We start from the raw sequence: 12,083 nt of genomic DNA on the forward strand, positions 1-12,083 counted from the left end.
ATTGGATTGTTTGTTTCTTTGCTGTTGAGTTTAATAAGTTCTTTATAGATCTTGGATACTAGTCCTTTATCTGATACGTCATTTGCAAGTATCTTCTCCCATTCTGTAGGTTGTCTTTTAGTTTTGTTGACTGTTTCTTTTGCCGTGCAGAAACTTTTTATCTTGATTAAGTCCCAATAGTTCATTTTTGCTTTTGTTTTTCTTGCCTTCATAGATGTATCTTGCAAGAAGTTACTGTGGCCAAGTTCATAAAGGGTTCTCCTCTAGGATTTTGTTGGATTCTTGTCTTACATTTAGATCTTTCAACCATTTAATCTTCGTGTATGGTGTAAGAGAATGGTCCAGTTTCATTCTTCTGCATGTGGATGTCCAGTTTTCCCAGCACCATTTATTGAAGAGACTGTCTTTTTTTCCAGTGGATTGTCTTTCCTCCTTTGTCGAATATTAGTTGACCATAAAGTTCAGGGTCCACTTCTGGATTCTCTATTCTGTTCCATTGATCTATGTGTCTGTTTTTGTGCCAGTACCACACTGTCTTGATGACCACAGCTTTATAGTACAACCTGAAATCTGGCATTGTGATGCCCCCAGCTCTGGTTTTCTTTTGTAATATTCCCCTGGCTTTTTGGGGTCTTTTCTGATTCCACACAAATCTTAAGATAATTTGTTCCAACTCTCTGAAGAAAGTCCATGGTATTTTGGTAGGGATTGCATTAAATGTGTAAATTGCCCTGGGTAGCATTGACATTTTCACAACATTAATTCTTCCAATCCATGAGGATGGAATATTTTTCCATCTCTTTGTGTCTTCCTCAATTTCTTTCATTAGTGTTCTGTAGTTTTTAGGATATAGATCCTTTACCTCTTTGGTTAGGTTTATTCCTAGGTATTTTATGCTTTTGGGTGCAATTGTAAATGGGATTGACTCCTTAATTTCTCTTTCTTCAGTCTCATTGTTAGTGTATAGAAATGCCACTGACTTCTGGGCATTGATTTTGTATCCTGCCACACTGCCAAACTGCTGTATGAGTGAGTTCTAGCAATCTTGGGGTGGAGTCTTTTGGGTTTTCTATGTAGAGTATCATGTCATCTGTGAAGAGGGAGAGTTTGACTTCTTCTTTGCCAATTTGAATGCCTTTTATTTCTTTTTGTTGTCTGATTGCTGAGGCTAGGACTTCTAGTTCTATGTTGAATAGCAGTGGTGAGAATGGACATCCCTGTCTTGTTCCTGATCTTAGGGGAAAGGCTCCCAGTGTTTCCCCATTGAGAATGATATTTGCTGTGGGCTTTTCCTAGATGGCTTTTAAGATGCTGAGGAATGTTCCCTCTATCGCTACACTCTTGTCTTCAGTGTTTTAAATCTAGGGTATCTTCATTTCTGTCTTGAAATCTCCATGGCAATTCCGACTTAAAGAAATAAGATTCCTGCAAGGTTTTACATTCTGAAAATGGATGCTCGCATGTGTCTTAGAAATCAGATTGTAAATATTCTTTTTTAAAAGATTTTATTTATTTATTTATTCATAAGAGAAAGAGAGAGAGGCAGAGACACAGGCAGAGGGAGAAGCAGGCTCCATGCAGGGAGTCTGATGTGGGACTCGATCCCGGGTCTCTAGGATCATGCCCTTGGCTGAAGGTGGCACTAAACTGCTGGGCCACCGGGGCTGCCCAGATTGTAAATATTCTTGCCTGAGCTTGGTGAAAGTGCATCCCTTAAAGGGATGTGTTTTTCTGAAATAAACTTATTGAGTCATATTTTACATATCATGTGACAGACACACTGCAAGGGTAGAATTCAGTAATTTTTGACAAATTTGCCAAGTTATGCAGACATTACTACATATAGATTTAGAATATTGTCATCACCTGAATAACATCGCTTATGCCTTTGGTATTTCCAGCAGCCCTCATCCCTAGACAACCACTATTTCACTTTCTGTCTCTATAGATTTTCCATTTTCTGGACATGGAATTATTCAATATATGGTCTTTTGTATCCAGCTTCTTTCACTTAGCATAATGCTCTTGAGGTTTGTCCATATTGTAACATATATCAGTAGTTTGTTGCTTTTCATTCAGGAATAGAATTTCATATTGTGGATGCACTGCATTTTATTTATCCATCTATCTGTTGGCAGATATTTCTGTTGTTTCCATGTTTTGGCTTTTATAAATAATGTGTGAACATGCATGTACAAGTTTTTGTGTGGACATACACATTCACTTCTCTTGGGGATATACCCAGAAGGAGATTTGTCATAGCTATGTTTAACACTTGGGGAATTACCAAACTGTTTTCCAAAGCGGCTGCATCATTTCACATTTCTACCGGCAATGTATGAGTGTGCCAATATTTTATTCTAGCCATTCTAGTGAGTGTGAAATGGTAGCATTGTCTTAATTTGCATTTCCCTAATGCTTATCTTTTTATGTGCTTATGAATCATTTATATGTGCCCTTTAGAAGTCCTATGGTTTTAAAACGTTTGATTTCTTTGATTATCCTGATAATTTATTATAAGGAAATGGTTGAAAATTGCTGAAGAATCAATAATAATGTTCTGGGAGTATCTATTTAGGATTGAGATAAATAACTGTGATACTATGAGAGCATGAATCTTCATACCCATGAGGATGTCACTGTGGATATTCATTTAAAACTTTGTATTCATAAAATAGCACTCATATAGAATAAGATCTTACAGAAAGTGGAGAATTATGAACCTCGATCACCTTATTTATCCCTAACACCTAGAAAAATGTCTGACACACTGTAGGTGCTCAACAAACCTTAGTTGAATAAATGGATATAAGAAGTACAATTTGAATATATTTATTGAATGAATGGATGCCAGTATTTCTAATATCTCAGTAAGTAGACAAACCCTGTGCTTCTTTTCATAGCTTACAATTTAGGAAGCCTGAAAATTGTCATGTTTCAAAACAACTTCTAAAATTCTGTCAGAATATCATTTTTGTCCACTGAAGCAAAATGTCCACCTGTGTCAATGTAGAGTCATAATCTCATGAATGGGTTTAAAATTTCATAAGGGTCACAGCTCTAAATTAAGTCCAGTACCTTTATTTGTTTTGTACTCTAGAAATGCTCTCATGAATATGGATGCACCATACTTCCCACTTACACTGACTTCTCCTAAAATGGTCCAAGTAGAAAACAGAGCTAATATGATAAATTTCTGTGTTTGTGGGAGCAAAGTATCCTTTCCAACAAAAAGTGTGACAGATTTTAATATGAGACTCACAACAAATATGCAGCTGGATTTTTTAAAACTTTTTGTCCTCTCCCTCAATATATGTATCCATAAAAATAATCTGGGATGATGTCATTTAGCCTATATGTTAAGAATGCTTTTGTGTTATAACAAAAGACTGTTGAAGTGTTCAGAGAAGGAATGAGTTTTGCATGGACTTGGATGGTTTGGGAATTAGACTCATCTGGATATATCAGCAAATCCTTTCAAGTTCCTTCTAGCACTATTAGTTAGAGATTCAACTATGTAAAACCAGGCTTATATTTAATCTGCTCCTTTATAAGACACAAAGGTTTTGTTTTCTACCTTACTGACTTTACTAGAAAAAAATAAGTTTTCTGGAAAAGAATTTTTCATGATTTATTGTTTATCCCAGAATCAGATAATCAAAATTCTTCAAATGTTTGGCAGTTATGGAAGGAAATGGGCAATATGCAATAAAGTCAGTGTTGTTACTGTGTCTCCAATAAATAAATAAATATACATATATTATATATATATATATATATATATATATATATATAGTTGCTATTTAGTCTTTGTTAGCTAGAAAATTATTGTGATATTTGGCTCTGTTTTATTTTTTATTTTAAAATAGAAAGATTGAAGTATGTATGTAGGTGTTATATGCTAATAAGAAAATTTAAAAATACATTTTTAGCATAAATATACCCCCTCGAATCAGAACCTCAACAATACTTTTCTGAGAAATCCCTGGTTGCATATTCTGAAATCTCTCTAGGAAGAAAATAAATTGTTGAATGTATTTTGATGATCACGTTTTTTTTTGTTTCTCCTGAAATTCCTTCTGCAGAGTTTAGTAAAGGGAAAAACATGTAAGCAAAACAGTATAAAATTGTGAAGTAACTAAATGCAGCTGTAACTTCTCTACTGTAGCTAAGCCAGGTTCATTAGCTATTTGCTAAAATCTTGAGGATTATATGAAACTGAAATTACAACCCATAGCACTTCAAGCCCTTGATACAATTGAAACAAGAAAGAGCTATGTGATAAAGTCTCAGATATATACATTTACTAATGTAAAGACATGGAAATTGGTAGAGTCATGTAAACTCTCTCTGAAAGAATGCCTCAGGGTCTGTATGTCAGGAGTCAAATGTTGGGAAAGATAGCATATCCCATTTAAGCAACAACTGGAAGCTCACCACTTACAAAATCCGAATAGATAATATAAAGTATTTCTTCCAGTTATTTTTATTTATGAGCCATTCCTAGAGGAAATGTGAGGTGAGCAAGAGATGTCTTATCCCACCTCCCTCATATAGTCACATAATTCATTAAATAGTAAGTGCTATTTGTTTAGTATAATTTTATATTTTCTCTAAGTGAATTTTCTTTATATCTGTTACTGTGAGTAGTCTCTTTATACTCACCTAAAAATAGGTAATCTAAGTCAACAATAATCTAATCTTTTTAATCATTCTTACATTTTGGCATTTATTTTATACTTTGTGAGTTTAGGAAATTATGCTCCATAGAATAGCCAGAGAAAGTGCTAATGTATAGATATTACTTCAGCATAACTACCAACCTAGATTAAGAATGCTCATATTTACTACAAATGCTGAGCAAGCAAACTGTCTCCTTCATCTAAGGGCAACTATAGATACTCTGTAGAACTTTAAAGTCTTGAGCTTTTTACTGAAACAATTATACATAAATGCAGTGAAGATCTGCTGGCACTAATTAGTGAGAACAAAGTCCAACATGTATAGTCAATCAAGAAAAGTCTTAGTTTTCTTCATGCGTTACTAGATTTCCAAAGAACGAAATATATATTTATATGTATGCAGTATCTGTGTGTTATGTGTGTATGTATAGGATGTAGAGATACCCACACACTAAAAATAGAACCTCTGTGGTTTGTAAAAAGACTATCCCTAACCCCTAATCTCTTTATCATTAGTGACTTTCAAATAATTTCTTAGGTCAATCCTTTTTCTAAGCAATTATATGCATAATTGATATGAGTAGGATCTCAGTTTAATAAGAAAAATCTTTGTGGCTTCATTAACTTCAGCTTTAATTTCTATAGGAAAAATTTTTTATAACTTGGCTGTTAAGAGTTTGGACAATATTAATGTGTCACCTATAGTACAAGACTGTATCACCTGCATTTGAATATTGCTTCGAAGGTAAATTTGTATATAATATTGGTACTTAGGTCCCAAATCGCCAGAGTTGGAGGGACATATTAATTCATTTTAATAGCCATGTTGATTAATTAAGTAAACAATGACACTTAGGTTCTTTTAAAATTATTTATTTTTATTGAGATATAATTGACATATACCATCGTGTAAGTTTAAGGTATATGATGTGTTGGTCTGATACATTTATGTATTGCAATATGATCACCACCATAGTGTTAGCTAACACCCCTATCAAGTCACATAATTATATATTTTTTTCTATAATTTCTTTTTTTGTGGTGGAACCTTTAACATCAAGGCTCTTAGCAGCTTGGAAGTTTATAAAATAGCATTGTTGACTATATTCAATATGCTGTGCATTGGACCTCCAGAATTTACCTGCTACCTGAAGTTTAAGGTTATAGTTTTTTGTTATTGTTTTTGAAAGTGTATGCATATAAATGTACAAGGTAACCTGTTAAAATAGTTATATTGATCTAATACTGCTTTAAGGAAACTTTTGTGACTATTCTACATCAAGCCTTATAAATGCGTCAATCCCACTAGCCTTTCCCCTCCAATAAACTCATCTTGTTACTATAGCAGAGGAAGTCAGATTTTATCTTCTTTCTTTAATGTAGGGATTTACTTTAACTTACTTCAACATATTAGCTATTTATAAAGTGAATCAATGTTCTCTAGCTCAAACTAACTAAAGGATGACAACTCTAATGACTACTTTATAAAGTAAGCATATTGTTTCTTTGTGATGTATATTTATCTACATATGCTTATACATTTGCCCTTTCACTCAAATCTAATATTCAAAAGCTATACAACAAGGTATTTACTTGTCATTTATGTTTATTTGTTCCTAACAATTACCATTTATATGTGTATGTTCAGGGAACTGAGTATAGGAAGACAGACTTGCAACATAAAAACCAGTGAGCATTATATTACATTAATGGAGGTGAGTGATTTGAACTTCATTTGAGCAGGTTTTACATGACAATTTATGGGATCCAGTCATGAGTATTTTTAAAAACTTTCCAGGGGATTCCAATGTGCAGCTCAGTCTGAGCTAACCACTGTTAAGATTTAGGGTCTCAGGAAAAGCAAAACTTAAGCTGACTTCTTGAGTTTCTTGTTTATTTGTGTGAATGGTGATGCCATCATGGTTGAGAAAATGGCAAAGGAGGAATAATTTTATTGCAAGGTTTTTTGTTGTTGTTATCCAACTTTGTTTACATGGAGTTCAAAATATGTACAGAACATCTACAAATTCAATGGAAAGGTCTGGTGTAGGGATGCCTGGGTGGCTCAGTGGTTGAGCGCCAGCCTTCGTTTGGCCCAGGGCATGATCCTGGAATCCTGGGATTGAGTCCCACATCAGGCTCCCTGCATGGAGCCTGCTTCTCTCTCTGCCTATGTCTCTGCCTCTGTGTGTGTGTGTGTGTCTGCCTCTGTCCTTCTGTGTCTCTCATAAATAGATAGATAGATAGATAGATAGATAGATAGATAGATAGATAGATAGATAGATAAACTTTAAAAAAGAAAGGTCTGGTGTAAAGAGGTATACTTTGTAGTTATCATAGAAAAGTGATAGTTGAGCTTACATGTTTTGTACTTAGGTTTCTCAATCATAAGAATCATCTGAGGAGCTTTTTAAAAATCTCACTGCCCCTACCAATGATATCAGAATATATAGGACCCAATCATTGGCATTTTGAAAAACTTTTCATGAGACTCTAGTGTGCAACCAAGATCACTTTTTTCTCTATCACATTGATCTGACAATATTTCCATAAATCCACATTATCTGAAAGCACATTTCTAAGTTTCTGCTAACATTTCATTACCTAGTACTTTAACAGTACTAATTCATGGTTTTGTAGGTAAGCTCATGAGATACAGATTTGGGAGTTTATATTAGTCACCTCAGGCTGCCATGACAAAATACCACAGACCGGGTGGTTTAACCAACAGAAACTTATTTTCTCACAGCTCTGGAGCCTGGATGTCTGAGATCAGGGTGCCAGCTTGGTCAGGTTCTGATAAGGGCTCTCTTTTTGGCTTCTCACCCTGTGCTCACACAGCCTTTTCTCCTTGCATATACAAGGGAGCAAGGGGCTGGGGAGCAAGCCCTCTAGTCTTTCTTATAAGGGCACCAGTCTCATCAAACCAGGGTCCTATCCTCATGAGCCCTTCTAACCCCAATTATCTCTCCCAAAGGTTCCATCTCCCAATACCATCACATCAGAGGTTAGAGCTTCAACATGTGAATGAGAGAGGGGACACAACTCAGGCTATAGTAGAGATCATCATGCAGTTGTCTGCCTTCATTACCTTTAAACTAAGAGCTTCATTTGGCACAAGAACTAATTCAGTGTAGTCCAGACAGGTAAAACTGTCTTCTTGCTGTGTATAATCCAGTGGTGACACATAACAACACAGAACCAGATTCAAGTTGCAGTTCAAAGTGTACCAGTTTTGACAGATACATAAGAAAAATAAGTTTGAACAGAACCAGACTTTTCTTGCAAACATGTAGTTTAGTTTGGAACTATGTACTACCTTCAGATCTGCTTTTCTGTGCCTTTGAATTGGGTGTAAAGAACAACATGTTATTTAAGAAAGTTTGACAGTAGTCTGCATCATGGTAGTGTGGCTGAATATCCTAAGTCTCATCTATGTTCTCCCTAGAGTTTGATGGATATGACTTTTTCTTAATTTCAAATGAAGCTTAGGTCATCTTACTCTGTGTGTGCTTGTGTGTGTGTGTGTGTGTGTTGCAAATAAGTTCACAATATCCTTAATAATTTCCAGTGTGGGTGCATTGGAAATTCATTCTCTTCAGTGAAATCAACAGATTATATTGTGTTCTGTGCATAGCATCCAGAGTAAAAAAAAAAATCCCATTTCTAATTTTGAGGTTTAAAAGTTTCAAGGTTTTTGCCTCTGTGTTATTATTACACTTGTAATTACTGAGGCATTTGCACTGATCCATGTATGAGAGTCTGTTTATCAGGGAAGGAGGGGGTGGAGATAGCAGATGAACAAGGAAGGATTGTTGTCAGACTTCTTTATCCCTGTTCAGATCAGTGAGAGGCCTATATTATACATAGTTTATAAGTAGGACAGGCAATTTCCAGGAACTGTAAAGCACATTCTTAAGATCTCACATCTGACAAGGACTTAATAGCAGAATTTACAGGAAGTGTTAAGAAGTAGAATAAATGAGGTATTGGTATGGTATGGCAGAGTATTGATGGTGATTAGAGATAAACCCAAGGGGGACAAAAAGACCTATGTTGTCCATTTCTGTTTCACCCAGCATGTGGCATGAAGCCAAGCCCATCATAAGTATCCAGAACTGTTTTTGATAGAAAGATTCCAGAATGACCAAAGACACACACTGTGAGATTATAAAATTAGGTCGATCATCGAAAGGCTCATGAAATCCTCCCTGTCAGGTTGGTAAAAAGACTATACATGAGGAAGCAGGACTCAGAAGTAAAGTCCAATTGCAATATAAGAAGAAAGCAAAACCTATCTGCTGATCAGTTAACGGACACATGATACAAAGCATCTCCTGCTCTGCTGGCTCCTTTACTCAGGATCCCGGGGCCTGTCTTTCCCTCTTTGCCATCACTGGTTAGAATGTGCACGATTATTTACCTTAATTTCTGAAAACAGGTTCTACCACCAGATGAGTGAAAGAGACCTGAGGTTTGTGTATTGATTATACATTTGCAAGTAGTCTTGAATTTCTACCCAAAAAGCATGACTTTAAAGCCACTCATATCTTAGCGATTAACCAGAAAGAATTTCATACCAGGGTGGTTGGTTTCTTGTTCAAGTACCCAAAATAGGGTTAGTAACAGGACCTGCTCACTGGACTGTTGTGAGGGCCTGACAAGAGAGTGAGATACATATAGGTGTGCTGCTGCTGCTATTTTCATTCATTCATTCATTCATTCATTCATTCATTCTCCATTGTATACTGACTTGCCACAATGCAGTCATTTCACCTTTTTTTTTTTTTAAGTAGGCTCTATACCTGATGTGGAGCCCAATGCAGAGCTTGAACTCATGACCCTGAGATCAAGACCAGAGCTGAGATCAAGAGTCAGACACTCAACTAACTGAGCCACCCAGGCACCCTATCATTTCACTTTGGTAAAGACTGACAATATATTTCTCTGAGACAAAGATGGCACATTCCCCTAGGCGCATTGGGCAATTACCATACAATATTAGTATTTATCTGGCTGTCCATAGTAAGCAAATATTAATTAGTCAAAGTCATGGGTTTTCAGTGAGAAATAGGCTGGACAGTGTGATGCAGATGGCTCCCATTTTGTACAGTGGATACGAAGAGATTTTTCAGACAAGCACCAGACTTCCCGTTGTAGAGGGTGGCATTCTGGCAAGAAGGGCAGATGGACTGTGAGCGCCTTAAGGTGAATAAGAACTGGCACACATGCTGGGGTCTTCCCAGAAGTAATTGTTTTCTTCCATTCAGTGGAAAAGGACAGAGCCAAAAATGAGAATGCCAGGAAAATGTAGGTGTTTCTATTTCTACCAAATAACCTAAGTTTAATAAAGCCCCAGAAAGAGAGTAGTGTATTTTTAAAAGTTTTAGCCTCCAAGTAAATATTTAGTAGCCTTTGTTATTTGGAAAAAAAAAAAAAACACAGAAAAGTATTTGGTCGTTTTTTTCATCGTTTCTATATAACTAACCATGTATGGGTGTGTACTATAATGCTAGAAAGCTAATGTAAAGTATCACTTTAGGAAAGGAATAAAATCATCATACCATCCACGTCTCTTACCTTGATTCATAGCTCAAATATTTCTATTCTTGGAACATTGCTGCAGCTCTGGTGCTAAGAAAATTGCTGGTGGATGAAAAATGAGTCTGCAGCCTTTTCACCCTTCACAGCGTTGGAACCCTCTGACTACTCTAACTTTGCAATGGTGCCATCTAGTGTTCACACGCCCTAAGCACTACCCCTTAGTCTTCGTTAAGACTAACACAAAATAATATGTGTAGCAAGCAAGTTACCTTAAAAACAGTGTGGTGAGGGGGAGTCAATGTGATGAACTTCAGTCATTGAAACACTAGAACAGATTTTTCATTGAATTTCTTATTTCTCATTTCTCATTATTGCCCCATTTACTTATTACACTTCTTTCACAAATATGTTTATATATTCTGTCTATATGGTCATACAAATTGTAGACAACACTCCATGTTTTGAAGTTATACTTATTTTATATTTTATTTTTTATATTATTCTCCATACCTAACTATAATTCTAACACAATGGTCGTTGTCTTTGAAGACAATACAACCAACGTAGTTATGGGTTGTGGTTTTGTCAGTGCTGATGATTGTACCTTCAAAGGTCAGGTGCTTCACTACTTAGCCAGGGAAACAGAAGGGCTTTGATATGCATAAAATACAGTGTTTTTTTTCCAAAACACAAAACAAAACAAAAACTAGTCTTACATATTGACACTATGATAGACCTATCAGTTTAAAAATTTTTTGTAGAAAGTAATTTGAGGGGACGTCTGGGTGGCTCAACGGTTGAGCCCCTGCCTTCCGCCCAGGATGTGATCCTGGAGTCCCAAGATCAAGTCCCACATCGGGCTCCCTGCATGCAGCCTGCTTCTCTCTCTGCCTGTTTCTCTGTCTCTCTCTCTGTGTCTCTCATGAATAAATAAATAAAATCCTTAAAAAAGAAAGAAAGAAAGCAATTTGAGGAATTAATGAGTTCAGGCACAGTTTTCGAGGTGTCCCAGAGATGTGATTTTTATTTTCCTTACTAGCCTCTGAGTTGACTTCTATACTGCCTATCAATTCAGAATTGTAAGAAAAAAAGAATAAATATAATTATGAAAGAACAAAATTAATTGAAGACAGGCCCTATTAGATCACCTCCCTCATTTTAACATCTGTAGAATGGTTGACAAAACATCTGCTCTGACTGACTGACATGGAAATGAAAAAGCTCAGCCTTTGCCCTAATTTGGAGGAGGGTGGAGTCCCAGGCTCTTGAGAATGCTGCCCACAGGCAAACCTCATCCAGTCCCACTCTGAAGTTGGCTCTCCGTTAGCTTTTTGTTTCCTCCTTTAGGACAGGATGTTCCCTCCCACTTTGGGCTCTGTTTACCTGCCTTGCTTTAATCAGGAATGCCTTCTTTTGTGCTTCTGCTCTCACTCGGTTAATTATTACACCTCTTCAGACCTTGGCCTGTGCATCATTTCCTAAGAGAAGCCCTCCAACCCCTAATTGTTCTCTCTTGTTATTAGGTATCATCCAACACTTTTTCTTATTACCACTCACCATACTTTGCAATATGTGTGTTATTATCTACTTAATATTCCTTGTCCCACTAGATTATAAATTGCAAGCAGCTACAATAATCTTTTTTAACCATTTGGGGTCCTAGCCACTGTGTTTTCTATAGTTCAATATGATGTAGGCGTGTGGGAAATAGCTGATGAAATCAACCTAAGTCCAAAATTGAGAACTAAGATGCCCATTGTCCCAGCCTGTGTAGATTTGTGATGTCAACACTGCTTCCATATCACCCTTGGGGCAAGAGACTATTCACTGAGGCAGAAAATTCAGCTATATTGTCTC

The 12,083-nt window shown here is 36.3% G+C and overlaps 1 protein-coding gene across 9 annotated transcripts in view; it reads left to right on the forward strand.

Annotated features, from left to right (window-relative positions):
- Positions 1–12,083, forward strand: part of ARHGAP24 (Rho GTPase activating protein 24) — a 734,422-nt gene that overhangs the window by 693,361 nt on the left and 28,978 nt on the right. The gene's annotated exons all lie outside the window — the stretch shown is intronic.

The sequence above is a fragment of the Canis lupus genome, chromosome 32 (assembly GCF_003254725.2).
Source record: "Canis lupus dingo isolate Sandy chromosome 32, ASM325472v2, whole genome shotgun sequence".
NCBI classification, from domain to species: Eukaryota; Metazoa; Chordata; class Mammalia; order Carnivora; family Canidae; genus Canis; species Canis lupus.